General features: G+C 33.6%; 1 pseudogene; it reads left to right on the top strand.

Moving 5' to 3' along the window:
• The first annotated feature begins 3,348 nt into the window (after positions 1-3,348).
• Positions 3,349-13,764, top strand: LOC18049527 (annotated as a pseudogene).
• The last annotated feature ends 1,480 nt before the right edge of the window (positions 13,765-15,244 follow it).

The following is a 15,244-nucleotide window of genomic DNA, read 5'->3' as shown; positions in this document are numbered from 1 at the left end:
GTCATATTTCCACCATCCGTGTGTTTCACAAATATTGTGTGATCAGATTATCCTTGACTATATCCTTCTTTTCTAATAAACCTAGTAAATCTCTCGAACCAAGTACGAGGAAACTGCTTCAGTCCACAAAGGGATTTCTTCAACTTACACACATTTCTTCCAAACTTGTCTTCAAAGCTAGGGGGCACACCCATATATACTTCCTCTTCCAATTCTCCATTGAGAAGCACATTTTTAACATCCAGTTGAAACAACGGTCACTCCAAATTAACAGTTACAAAGTAGTATTCGAATGCTATTTAGTTTGGCTATATGAGCAAATGTCTCTTGATAATCAACTCCTTAGGTTTGTGTGAATCCTTTTGCTAATAACCTTGCTTTGTAGTGTTCCAATGATCCATTTGACTTGTATTTCACAGTAAAAATCCACTTGCAACCAATAATCAACTTTCCTTCAGGCAAATAAACCATCTCCCACATTCCATTTTTTTCTAGAGCCTCTATTTTTTCACGAACAACCTTCTTCTATTTAGGAACCTTTAGTGATTCCTGTATAGACTTAGGTATATCCACACTTGACAATTGTGACTTATAAGACCCAAAATTGGAAAATGGATGTTGAGTAAATGATCTAATTCCTTTAGTAAGATCAATGAGAAGATCTAAAGGGTCAGAATGTACTTGTGGGATAGATAAAGACTTAGACTCTATAAATTTAAAGATTGTACCTGGATTTTCAGAATCAGTATTTTTCAGATATGGAATTGGATCAGATTCATGGCGTTGAGGAAGTATAACTGCATATTTCTTACTTCGAATCCGTTTCTCCTTAGTGTAAGTGTTCCCAATCAATCTCTCATCATTGAAGCGTGTCTTGTTTATTATCCTAGTGTCGGTTTTATATTCAGGCACTGAGGTAGTCCTCATATCCTCCTTATTCAAGGTATTATGATTCAAAATTGCAGTTTCAATATTTGCTTTACCATTAGTACTCATCTCAAGCTTAAGCACCGAGTCTTCATTTCATTTCCCCCTCTGAAGAGAAGGATTAAAAAAACTTTGGGACTAAAAAAATGTAACATCCATCGTGACAAAATATTTTTATTTGTTAGGATTAAAACATTTATACCCTTTTTTAGTAGGAGAATAGCCTAGAAATACACATTTTACAGCTCGTAGATCTAGCTTATCCCTATTATGATTGTGTATATGTAAAAAGGCAACACATCCAAAGACCTTTAAAGGTAAATCTGAAGTCAAACGTGTCATTGGAAAGATTTATTTTTTAGAACTGTCAATGGTGTCTGAAAGTTCAAAACTTTTGACAGCATCCTGTTAATAAGATATATAGCAATAAGAATTGCTTCCCCCCATAAGTATTTAGGAACTTTAGTGGTGAACATTAAAGACCTAGCTACTTCTAGAAGGTGCTTAATTTTTCGTTCTACTACCCCGTTTGTTGAGGAGTGTTAGTGCAAGAGCTGTGATTAACAATTCTTTTCTCTAAGAAAAATGACCCAAATATTTGATTAAAGCATTCCTTCCCATTGTCACTTTGAAACACTTGATTTTTTTTTTTGAAATTGTGTTTCAACCATATTATAAAAGTTTTTAAAAACATGTTCTGCTTTAGATTTTTCTTTGAGTAGATAGACCTAACTTAGGCATGTATGATCATCAATAAATGTTATAAACCATTTTTTTCCAAAATTAGTTGATGTCCTAGAGGGACCCCACACATCACTATGAATAAGGGTAAAAGGCTTGGATGCTTTACATGGTTGAATAGGAAAATATGCATAATGGTGTTTAGCTAATTGAAAAATATCACATTGAAAAGACAATAGAAGTTTATAACAAAACAAGTTTGGAAACAAATACTTTAAATAAAAAAGTTAGGATGGCCTAACCTACGGTGCCATAACATTATGTTATCATCAGTAGAACTAAAGTATGCTTCGAGATTTTTAATTTTCTGTTGTTGGCATATAGAATTCCCATCATCAAAATAATAGAGATTGCCATACTCTCTAGCATTGCCAATCATCCTCCCCGTATCAGTTTATGAAATTCACAACAATTTGGAAGAAATTTAGCACAACACTTTAAATCACGAGTTATTTAACTTACAGACAAAAGATTACAAGAGAGATTTGGAACATGAAGGACATCATGAAGAACGAGAGTATTAGAGATAACAATTGACCCTTTCCCAGCAATTGTCGAGAGGGAGCCATCAGCAATCTTACTTTTTTAATTGCCTACACAAGGACTATAGAAAGAAAACAATTTAGAGCATCCAGTCATATGAGTAGTGGTACCTGAATCTATTATCCATGGACAAAGAGGAATAGCGGACACATTAAAGATAACATATTGAAGATAATTACCTTTCTGGGCTAAGGAACAAGAAAAAGATATTGGACTAGTCACTTCAGTGGACTGAAGAAGTTTATACAATTGTTCTAATTGTTCCTTATTGAATGAAGGTGTCGTAGTTGTAGTTGTAGTGTTTTCATTCTCCTCAGTGGTTGAGTGGAAGGTCTTTGAGTCACGGTTTGACTGACTAAAATTTCGTGGCTTTCAACTATGAGTTTTTTCGTGTGAATCCCAACAAGTCTCCCTAGTGTGACGTGGTTTGTGGTAGTGACCACACCACACATTTTCTCCTTTCTTGTTCTGCTGTGCCTGGGATGGGGAATTATTGTGATTAGTCTCTGTTATTAGGGCTGAAACTTCTGGAGTAGATACGCTTTTTTCTCCTTACATCACTTTGTGTCGACCTTCCTCTCATACTTCTGAAAATACTTCCCAAATTGATGGCAAATGAATTCTACCAAGAATCCGGCCTCATACTTCATCAAGGCTCTTATTCAAACCTGCCAAAAATTCATAAACACGATCATCTTCAATTCGTTTCAAATAACGAACACTATCTGTCATATAGGCCCAATCACAGCAAAGATTAAGCTCCTGCCATAAGGCCTTCATCTCGTTGTAATACTAAAAAACCGCACGATTACCTTGCCTAGTATGCCATAATTGTGTTTTCAATTTGAAAATCTGTGATGAATTTTTTAGATCAGAATACGTTTCTTGGATCACATCCCATACATCTTTTGGGTGGGAAGAAACAAATACATCTGCCCAATTGAAATCTCCATAGAATTGATCAATTAGGACATAACTAGGGAATTTTCCGACTTCCAAGTCTTCCATGGTGGATCAGTGTTTTCTGGCTCCTTCATCTCACTCGTGATGTAGCCAAGTCTACCATCGACCGCCAACTTAATGGATTGCACTCATTCTAGATAATTCTTACCGTTCAATTTATAATCGGTTAATTGCATGGGAAAACTCTCACTTTCGTTCAAGTTTCCAGATCCTGATGGTAAAAACTCCCCTACGCCAATTCCTGTAGATGTAGTAGTGGAATTGATATCACCAGTTACTGTAACCCCAGGCATGGTGTTTTGCGCTATTACAATAAGACAATGAACAAATTCGTATGGAGTCAAACCAGGCTTAATTCTGCCATAGCTTTGATACGATGTAAACAGAGGAGAAGAATAAATTTTTTTCTTATTTTTAAGTGCCTATAACGACCAGTACAATGGGGTAAATTTATAAGACTACACATTGCTAATTTAACATCCTAATTTTTAGAAATATATAAATTAGCAATAACTGTACAAATCAGACAAATTAGACGACTAATCTTAGAAATCAGGAAGGTCAACTAATCTAATCTTTCCATATTTTCTACACTATGCATTCAATTCATGCTCAATCTCTCAACATTTGTTATGCTTGTCAATATGGGAAATTGCACCAATTCCATTTCTAGTCACTAATATAAAATCAAAATTTCCTCTCCAACTTTTATATGTTGACTTATGGGGTCCAACTCCTGAATTATCTGTGGATGGATACAAGTATTATATTTCCTTTGTTGATGATTTCACAAGGTATTGCTGGATATTTCCACCCACACTCAAATAAGAGGCACTTGATATCTTTAAACATCTTAAACTCCTTATAAAAAAACAATTCTCATTATCCATCAAAACATTACAAATTGATATTGAGGGTGAGTTTATAGCTTTCAATTCATTTATACAACAAGAAGGTATTCATTTTAGATATAGTTGTCCTCATACTCACCATCAAAATAGTGTGGTTGAAAAAAAACACAGGCATATTGTTGAGACTTGACTCACACTTTTAACTCAAGCTCATCTACATCTTTTTTTTTGTGGCAAGCTTTTCATACAGCCACTTATTTGATTAATAGAATGCCAACACATGTTCTCAACAATTTATCTCCTTTTCAAAAACTGTATAATCAACTTTCATACTAAAAATTTTTTAAAGTGTTTGATTGTTCATGTTTTCCTCTTCTTAGACTTTATAATGAGCACAAACTAGATTTTCACACTCAGAAATGTGTTTTTATTAGTTATAGTCCAATTCATAAGGGAAATAAGTGTCTTGATAAAACTGGTAAAGTTTTTGTTGCCAGACATGTAACCTTTAATGAATTGGAATTTCCATATTCTAAGCTATTTTTTAAGGAAAAGAAATTTACTCCTTATTCTAGTACTTCCATTCCATCTTATGTTCATTTCTTTCTTCTTAAAAAATCTAATATTAATGACAGTAGAAATAAAGAGCCATCAACTGCAGCCTCTAGTCCTGCATTGTCTCCTACATCAGTCTCTCATTCCTCATAGCAATCATTTACTTCACAGTCCTACATCTATCCTCAAGACATTTAAATCCTTCTCAACCAACAATATCTACTCATCCAATGATTACCGGATCTAAATCTGGCATCTATAAACCCAAAACTTATCTAGCTGCCTCTCAAGACCTTGAACCATCAAATATCAAAATAATATTAATAGATCCCAAGTGTACTCAGCTTTGAAAGAAGAATTTGAAGCTCTATAAAGAAATCAGACTTGGTCATTGGTGCTTGCAGAAACAGTTATGAAAATAATTGGAAATAAGTGGGTATACAGAGTTAAATATAATCTTGATGGGAGTATTTCTAAGTATAAAGCTCGATTGGTTGCAAAGAAGCATCATCAAACTCCTGAGGTTGATTTTTTTTAGACCTTTAGTCCTGTTATCAACCCTTGTACTATCAAGATAATTTTAAGCTTGGCAATCATGCATCATTGGCCCATTAAATAGCTAGACGTGAGCAATGCATTCCTTAATGGTATACTTACTGAAGAGGTTTACATGCATTAACAATAAGGCTTTATTGATCCAAACTATCCTTTTTATGTCTGTAAACTCAACAGGGCACTATATGGTCTTAAATAGGCTCCAAGAGCTTGGTATGACAGATTAAAGGAATCATTAATTCTAGGGGTGGGCAAATGGTTAGGTTCTATGAGCAAAAACCGAATGGTTATTAAATTAACGAACTAATTGATTTTTGTTTGGTTCGGTTTTAAATCGAACCGAACTGAAAAATCGATCGGTTTGATTTGATTTATTTATAATATATTTAATTGAACTATAAAAACCAAAAAGCAAATCCCTAAATTTCAATTTGCAGCTCATTGTCGACCTCTCTCCCACGCATCTCTCCCTCGTGTTTATCCTTCTCCACCCGGCGCAGACCTCTCTCCCACGCCTCTCTCTTCCCTCTCATGCACAGCGCTTAGCACAACCCCTCAGCAGCGGCGTCGCTTGCACGGCCTCCCAGCACAGCCCCTCAGCAGCGGCGTCGCTTGCACAGCCTTCCAGCACAGCCCCTCAACAGCGGCGTCGCTTGTACGGCCTCCCAGCACAACCCCTCAGCAGCGGCGCAACCCTTCTCCTCAAGCACGGTGACACCATCGTTAGCCCCTCACACGCGGTCATCTTTGGTGTTGCAGTCTACAGTTTTTTTTTTAATTTATGGGTAGCTAAAAATTATTTAGACATAATCCATTTTCATTTGTTATGTTTCTAATACTTCTCATGGTTGCTTTCTTCTTTGCTATCAATGGAGTGATATTCACCGATAAATTTCTAGCAATTAGTCGAGCTTTCAATCTTCTAGCTCTTGTAGGAGTTATCTTTTCATTCACAGTCCTATTGTGGCCAATACTACCACCCGAATTTCAGCTGGGTGCCATGGATCTTTTTTTTTTTTACTTTTGATTTGAGGATTTTATACTTGTTTATTCATATATAGTTTATTAATATTATGTGTGTAGAGTATACTTGGTGGTAGTTAATGGAAGTGTAAATTGTAAAATTAAGTGGAGAGTACAAAATCTGATAATATTAGGGTAAAACTGTAAAATTTTAAAAATGAAAAATGGTTTTGAACTGAACCGAACCGAACAGAATGTTCGATTCGGTTCGGTTCGATTTCTAAATTCGGTTTGAGTTCGGTTTATGTTTTTGAGAATCAATCGGTTTTGGTTCAGTTCGGTTCGGGACCTAAACCGAACCGAACCGACTATTGCCCAGCCCTAATTAATTCATTGGAATTTTCAAGCCTCAAAATCTAACACTTCTCTGTTTATTCAACATGCAGGGAAAGATATATTGCTTATTCTCATCTATGTGGATGATATTTTAGTCATAGGCTCCAATTCTAAGCTCATTGGAAATGTTATTCAACAAATACACTCAGAATTTGCCTTGAAAGATTTGAGAGACTTTAATTATTTTCTTAGTATAGAGGTCACTCCATCTGTTCAAGGTATTCAGCTTTCTCAAACTAAATATATTATTGATATTCTTAAAAGGGCTAGTATGCAAGATAGTAAAGGTTGTGTCACACTTATGAGTACATCTAATAAATTGCACAAGGATAAAGGTATTGCATTTGAACATCCATCTTTATACAGAAGCATTGTGGGCTCTCTTTAATATTTTTTTTTAACTAGATGTGACATAGCTTTCACAGTTAACAAGTTTAGTCAGTTCTTAACAGCACCCACCATTCTTCACTGGCAAGCCTGTAAAAGAGTGTTACGTTATCTTCAAAGTACAACCAATTGTGGTCTTCAGTTTTTCAATTCAGGTTCCCTGACTCTAACTGCATATCCTGATGCTGATTGGGGTTCAGATCTTGATGATCGAAGATCTGTTGGTGGTTATTATGTGTTTTTAGGTCCCAATCTTATCTCTTGGTCCTCCAAGAAGCAACACATTGTTTCCAGATCATCTGCTGAGTCTGAGTATCGAGCCCTTGTTCTAGTTAAAAAACTTAAACCCTCCCTTGATTAGATTCCTCTTCTGCACTCTGATAACAAAAGTGCTGAAGCTTTGGCCAGTAACCCCAAATATAATGCTTGTACTAAACACATTGAGTTAGACATTTATTTCATCAGAGAGTATATTGCTCATAAGCAACTTTCAGTTACTCATGTCTCTAGTTCAGAGCAATTAGCAGATGTTCTTACTAAGCCTCTCTGTTTTGATCAATTTGCTTACTTACACAGTAAGCTTAATGTATTTCCACGACCTTAAGCTTGAGAGGGGATGTTGAATATAGACATATGAAGAATATAATTCGTTAAGCCTTGTAACTACTTCTGCTAATGTGGTAGATGAGTCGGCAAAGTTGTTATTGTTAGCTTTTGAGTTTGTTGTTTAGCTGACAAAGTTAGTTAATTAATTTGTTAGTCACATCTCATTCTTTACACATGAATTAGCAAGTATAGAATGTTCTGAACCTCAGTATATAAGATCAGTGTACTCGTATTTAGATTAATAAGATTTGATGATTTATTCTCTTATATTTTCTCTCAAAGTTCATCAAACTTTCTTTCACTTTTTTAGTAGCCAAACAAACATAAATAGCTAGAATAAACTTCAATTTCCTTTAAGTCTCTCACTGCTCTCTCTCGCTCTCTGATGATGGGATGTTAATAGAGAATAGAAAGATACTTATGACCTGGAAACCATAACCACTTATATAGACAACGTTTTCCTATTGTCATTAGGTATTCCTAATTATGCCCATCATAGAATTATAACACAATTGGGTCTCTACACATTAAAGCCCATAATACCGAAAAACTAAATAGATCACTTTTAATTGGGCTTAACCTTAGATGAAGTTTGCAACACATAATTATTCACATATAAGCCCAACTTTGGATTAAGGATCCAACAATATTGTATTAAAAAATCCAACAAATCAAAGTGGTAGGCCCACCTAAAATTGAGAATGATTACTAGAGTTCACATTCACATGTGGGAGGTGAGAATGAGAATTTCATTCTCTAAAGTGGTCATATTACCCCTATTTAAATTTTAAAATTCTCATTTTATCTTTATAAATTATTATCATTGTTGTTGTTGTTGTTGTTGTTGTTATTTTATGAGAAATAATGACAACAATCAACTAAGGTCAGTTTAGTAATTTATAACTATCCATTACAATTTCAAGATAAAGTAAATACATCAATGACAATACAGTTCATTTCAATTTTGATTCCCACATTTAAAGTAAACAATTTATTCTGATCCCCATTCTCCATTCCGATTACTGATTAGTAAACGCACTATAAAATTCCAAATCATTTAGAATAGCAATGGTGAACCAATAACAACCAGCAAAAATCTCATCAACAATGACCAAAATTTGTAAAAAGTTCTTGTGAACAGTCTTGTATACCATATCCATGAAAAGTACCAATAAATAGCCCTCATTTTTTTTAATGCGCACATGTTGTTTAGTCATGCGGCTTAATAGAGTTATTTTTGAATGCATAATAAAGCCATGCAATTTAATAGCATTAAAATTTGACTCTATTAAATCGCACAACTAAAAAGCATGTCAGTATAAAAAAAATACAATTTTTTAATCAGCGATCCCTAACTGTTGATCATATCAAATTTAAGGATCACTGATTAAAAAAAGAAAAAAGAGACTTCAATGCAATGTATTTTGTTCTATTGTATATCGAAATATATATTTTTTTAATCTTTTAAGTTATCCTTTACTTTAATATAGTAAGCGATCTCTAATTGGAAGGTCACTTTTATATATATATATATATATATATAATATGTTGAGGGAAGCATAAATTCTAAAACAATTTTTTAACCTGATGCCTCCCTATCATATTATTCAAGCATTTATTTTATAATTTGTAAATTAACAATATACGTATACACATTAAATAGTTGCAAAATCTTTGAGTCTTACATTGTACCTTCCACTGAAAAAAAAATGTTAAATTGTAGGTTTTTGACCACCAAAACCAATGAAAAAATAAAGGTCAATCAATAATGAGATGCAAGAACTGGTAAGTGTTGAGAGGTATAAATATTATAAATAAAACAGAAGAGCTATATATAGGCACTGAAAGTAAGACAAGCCAGCAGCTAGCAATGATGACCGTTTTGGTTATATGATTAGTGAAATGAAATCACGGAGAAATTCAAGAGAAGGAAACTGGAGTGAACATTGAAGAGATGATTAATGGAGGATTTATTTGTTATCTGTGATGCAGGTAAGCAAGATTCCATGCGAGGTACTTGCGTTCAACCCTCATAGATTTTCTCAAGTAGCTCCAAAGGCATTAAAAAAAAGAGAGTTCAAAATCCTGCTATCGTGGCCGATGCTGCCATTATTTTAAACAAAATCTAATAAAATATATATAAATGTGAAAAATTTATTTAAAAGGTATACTTGGATTATCCCAAGTACCTTCAAATATCACTTATTTTACGAATAAAATTCGGCGGACAATCCCACCAAATAAATACGGAACAAGACAATCCTAGCTAGGTTTGCTAAATGATCAGCAGCTTAGTTCTCCTCCCCAAAAACTTATGTGTGCATTTGAAGTCCATATAGCTACTGCGAAATTTAGCCAACGGTGGTGTAAATGCCAAGGAGGAGCGTGGGTATAGCGGAAGGTATACAGCCATTATCGAACAATGCAAAAAGAGGGGTAGGTAAAAGCTCATATAATTTTTTTAGTCGCTAGTTTCTCTCGAATTTGAACTCATATGGTCTGCTAAAGTATGTAATTGAAAACTACGCGGTCTAACGAAGGAAGACCAACTAAGTCCTTAAAAATTTTAAATATTTTATGATCAAAAAAGAGATTTTGATCGGTGACAAAATTTATAAAAAATTGTCAATCCGTCCAAGGACTCATTTAATAAAAAATAAATAAATAAAAGGCATTAAGCAATTTTTTTTATAACACTCACCAACTCAATTTACCAGATATGTCAACTTAATTTTTTGTGCGGTTGATTATTTTATTAATTTAACAAAAATTGATTATTTTATAGCCACACACTAATCTAAAACTTCATCATGATGCACATTATTGAGTTGTGTCTCATTTTAGTTAGTAAAGGAAAGTTATTTATCTTAAAAGAAAAATTGGTCTCTCCACCCAATAGATTAATCTTTTGAGTTCAATGACTTGACATCCTAGGCCGGCCTTCCATGCCGACACGCATAGCCGGCCGGCTTTTCCCATTGGCGTATCCCTTTTCATGCTTCACGTTAATGTCATTAATCCAAATATGGCCTTCTTTTTCTTGTTTGTTGCTAAAAATCCAACAAAATGATATAGATAAAAATTATTTAAATAGACCATATGTCGAGTTTAGACGTGACTTAGAGATTACAATATTGTCAATTTTTTGTCTCAATTTTCATATAATTAATTGCCAGTAGTTGTCACATAATTACTTGCCAATCTTATATATAGAATTCTCCATCTTTTTCCTCTATCTTCGTCTGTTCAATGAAGATAAAGATCAATATTATAACAGATAACAGTCATGTCCTTGGCGTTCTTCTCTGCTTTCGCTACAATCATTCTAGCATATTGTGCATGGAAGATACTAAATTGGGCATGGCTAAAGCCAAAGAAACTTGAGAATTTTCTTAGGCAGCAAGGTTTCTCCGGAAACTCCTACAAAATATTTCATGGAGATACGAAAGACATGTCCATGATGTTAAAAGAAGCAAAAGCCAGACCCATCAGCCTCTCCGATGACATTGTGCCGCGAATCCTACCTTACCATCATCATATCATCAGCAAATATGGTAAGCTTCGCTGGATAGATATTAACGAATGATAATACATAGCTGGTTCTTATCACAATATTAAAATAAATTGTTCAATGGATTATAATTATCGTACTGTACTTACATGTGCAGGTAAAAAATCATTCAAGTGGATGGGTCCAAGACCAAGCATCAACGTCCAAGATCCCAAGTTGATAAGAGAAATATTGTTGAAGCATGATATTTTTCAAAAACCCAAGGGAAACTCACTTGGCAAGTTGGTAGTGAATGGGATGGTGACGTATGAGGGTGAGCAGTGGTCTAAAGTTAGAAAGATTGCTAATCCAGCTTTCCACCAAGATAAGTTGAAGGTCTCTCATTCTGTTATCAATCCTTTTTTTTTTTAAAAAAAAAAAAGAACAAGTAAAATATGTATCTTCGCTATACAAGTTATACTATATCATGAGTATTACATTGATAGAAAATATTCTTTTTATTTGTAGGATATGCTGCCGAAAATGTACTTAAGTTGTAACGACATTATAAGGAAATTATTTGAAATTGCTGCCTCAGATGAAGAATCATTTGAGTTAGATATCTGGCCTCATATACAAGCTTTAGCAGCTGATGTGATTTCTCGGACTGCATTCGGCAGCAACTATGACGATGGAAGGAAAATTTTTGAACTCATAAGAGAACAAAGTCATCTTTTTATTGAAGTTTCACAGTTTGATTACATCCCGGGATGGAGGTAATTAACAAGTTTAACTGATCACTTAGATTTCATAGACGTATTTACAGATTGCTGACAGGATCAATAAGAGGGATTAAGGTGTTATCAAATATTTAAAGCATCTATTATATTCAATTTATGCTTTGCAAGCTGACTAGAACTATTTATTAATTTGTAGGTTTTTGCCTACCAAACCAAATAGAAAACTGAAAGCCAACCATCATGAAATGCGAGGACTGATAAAAGGTATAATAAAAAAAAGAGAGGAAAAATTAAGAGTCGGTAAAGCAAGCAATGATGACTTATTGGGTCTATTAATGGAATCAAATTACAAAGAAATTCAAGAGAAGGAAGCTGGAATGAGTATTGAAGAGGTGATTGAAGAGTGTAAGCTGTTCTATCTTGCTGGCCAGGAAACTACTGCATCTTTGCTTGTATGGGTACTGATTATGTTATGTATGCATCCAATTTGGCAAGAACGTGCACGTCAAGAGGTTTTTCAAGTCCTCGGGAACAAAGAACCAAAATTTGATGAGCTAAACCGGTTGAAAATGGTAAGTAAACATTTCTTTTTAAAAACATACCTATATAGTATACACCGTTTCTATTTCTATCCTTAAACGCCCCAAGACAGCTTAATTAATTTGGCTTTCAACAGTTTAGTGTTAATGGGTTTGAGGCCTCGAACAGCCCCAAAATATAATTAAAAGGGGATGACATTTTCCCTCCCACTTAAAAATTGACCACCAGCAACCAGGGGCCGGATTTACTATAGGACCAGTGGGGAGTGGAGACTTAAGGAATTTTTTTTTTTAATAATTAGTTTGTCTGCCAGCAAATTCCATAATTGATGTGAAAAACCTTCATAATCTCCCCCCACACGTCTGGCCTTGGGTCAAAGAGCAGACATGCATGATGAGAATTTGGTTCTTGGTTCGGTTTCGAGCCAAACATAATCAGAGTAGAAGAATATGAACCAAAATTTATTTTGGTTTAGTTCAGTTTATTCGACTTTTCATTGTGGTTTTATTAGTTTTGGACCACTTTTTTTTTTTTTTTCAAAATTCGAACGAAATCAAACCAAATACTGAATACTTTGGCCTGAACGAATGTATACCAAAGCTAAACCAATTTAGAAAACCAAACTGAACCAAATTCAAGACTCTGGTTGTTATGAATAAAACCGAATCGAATGCTCAATGCTATAGCAGAGGCAACATGTTTCTACCACTGGATTGTCCCGCCCAGAATATTAATTAGTATAGTGAAATTTTTTTTAAGGAGTGATAAATATTTTTATAGGTATAAAGAGAGAATGAAAAATTTATCAATAGAACGAAGTTTGATTGAGGACTATTTTGGTATACAACAGAGTGTGTAGACTCAAAAAATAATTTTTAAAATTTAATAAAAAGGTGTACGAAGTAAAATTTAGAAAGTAAATATTCTCATCCTATAACTTCAGTGGTGCGAGTTCCTCTAATTACATTCATAAAATGACTACCGGTCCCTTCCACAATTGGTGTAGGATAACCGCAAGACAAAGAACATATTTTTTTGAAGTTTGCCTAATTTAATTATTTCTTTATCTATGTTTCAGGTTGGCAAAATTATTTATGAGGTATTTAGAATATATTCACCAGCGTATTTGATTTTCCGAACTAATGTTGAGGAGACGAAGCTAGGGGACTTCATTCTACCGCCTGGAGTTCTGCTTTCATTGCCAATAATTCTAGTTCATCATGACCATGAATATTGGGGTGATGATGCCAAGGCATTTAACCCGGATAGGTTTTCTGAAGGAGTTTCAAAGGCAGCAAAGAATAATGAAGTGTCATTCTTTCCATTTGGTGGGGGTCCTCGAATATGCATCGGACAAAGCTTTGCATTGATGGAAGTAAAATTGGCTTTGGCGATGATTCTGCAGAACTTTTCTTTTCAGCTTTCTCCAACTTACGTACATGCTCCGTCTAGTGGTATAACTGTATATCCACAACATGGTGCTCACATGATTTTAAATAAACTTTAGAATGAAAATTTTTCATCTCTTTTTCTTTTTCGGGATATATATTTTGTGATTGCTCTTTAATAAATTAATTTTTTTGTTCTCTTGAACTGTTATATTACAATTTTTTAATATGATAGTTTTAGTCTATTTAAAGTCTAAATCGATACATATAAAATAAAATCTCTCTACAGTGATATTCTAAATAAGAATATCTACAGTAATACATATAAAGTAAAATTGATAAATTTTATCAACACAAACAAATAAGTGGGGGATGGTGGCCCCGTTTTCTCTTTATTCTAAACACTGGGGGCGGTTAAGAATATTTTATTGACTTAACAAAAAGTTTCTGTACTCCTTTTTTTTTTTTTTTTTTTTCCATCGGAGGTAGATTCCTGTCGCAAGCATATCCATTCATTAGGCAAGAGTAAAAAGTATGCATAATAATAATTGATAAATGAATAATAGGATATACATGAGGAGCTCACCCAATTAAATAAATAAAAGTTAAAAATCCACTAGTTAAACTGATAGCGTGCTGGGGAGATTTGTGCTAAATCTGTTAATATGTCTTTCATTTAATATACTAAAACGCCATGGAAGCCTCTGTAATTGGCACCACGAACCACAAGCAATTCTAGAAAGTGTTTTTGTATTTATTAGGAGAATATAAAGGAAGTAAAATATCTCTGCCCGTTTATAAAAAAGGTCTTGGTGCATCAGGGTACTGTTCTTTATTTGTTTATTACTTACCAGATGGTATGTATATTATTATAATTAATCGAAATATACAAAATTGTAAGAAGTGAATTGAAAAAAAAAAGTAGTGTTATTGTAAAACTTTTAAGGCCATATTTGGCTGGAAGAAAGGGGAAGAGAGGAAGAGAGTGGAATGGAGGGGATGGGAGAAGAATGGAGTAAAGGAGAATAGTGAAATTAAATTTTATTGTTTGGTTTGATATAAAATTTGATAAAAAAATCAATTATAATTTATTTCTTTGGATAAATTTATCCTTTATCTTAAATATTAAATTATCTATATTAGTAATGAAATATAATTTAATATCAATACCAATTTTTTTAATGTCAAAAAGTCCTAAAACAATTCATGATTTATTAGAATATATATATACACACACACATACACACACGTCCTTTCTTTATAAAATAAAACGGTGGTCCAGCAACGGCTCGGGGAAGTTCTAGCGACTTTTTAGGCAGTGGTCAACGGTCGTCTAACGGCGTTCCGGCGGAGTTCCGGCAGCGATGGTTCGACAATAGTTAATTTATATTTCTATATTTTTATATTAAATACATAAGTTTATTTATTTTATTGAGTTTCTTCAATCATTCATTAAATTCAATTAATGTAAAATTATTTATAATATTAAATTGATAAAATAAAATTATAAATAATAATTATTAATGGTAAAAAAGTTAAAAATATGAGAGGAATTTAAAAAAGTTAAAAATAATAATAATTTATAAACAAGTTAATAAA

This window comes from Citrus clementina, unplaced genomic scaffold (assembly GCF_000493195.1).
Source record: "Citrus clementina cultivar Clemenules unplaced genomic scaffold, Citrus_clementina_v1.0 scaffold_3, whole genome shotgun sequence".
Taxonomy (NCBI): Eukaryota; Viridiplantae; Streptophyta; class Magnoliopsida; order Sapindales; family Rutaceae; genus Citrus; species Citrus x clementina.
This window is presented reverse-complemented; position numbering and strand designations above follow the sequence as displayed.